The sequence below is a fragment of the Penaeus monodon genome, chromosome 20 (genome assembly GCF_015228065.2).
Source record: "Penaeus monodon isolate SGIC_2016 chromosome 20, NSTDA_Pmon_1, whole genome shotgun sequence".
Taxonomy (NCBI): Eukaryota; Metazoa; Arthropoda; class Malacostraca; order Decapoda; family Penaeidae; genus Penaeus; species Penaeus monodon.
In genome coordinates this window covers 2996000-2996267 of record NC_051405.1, presented here as the reverse complement: position 1 = coordinate 2996267, position 268 = coordinate 2996000, and positions in this window count along the sequence as shown.

Below are 268 nucleotides of genomic sequence, written 5' to 3'. Positions count from 1 at the left end.
GCACGAAAAAAGATGTGTCGGAGAAGCAGTCATAGAAAACGGCTCAATGAGTCAGATGCTCTCTCATGTTCCAAAATGTTTACGCAAGGACAAGGACGATGAGGGGAGACTCGATAAATTTGGATGATGGCGAAGGCGGGAGTAGAGAGAAAGCTGATAAAGCAGGGTCGAAGGAAGATCTAAAAGAGTGAGAATAGCAATAGAAGAAGGAAATGATGGCACAAAAAGCGGTTGCGGAGAGAAAGAGGAAGAATGTATTTGAGGGCTT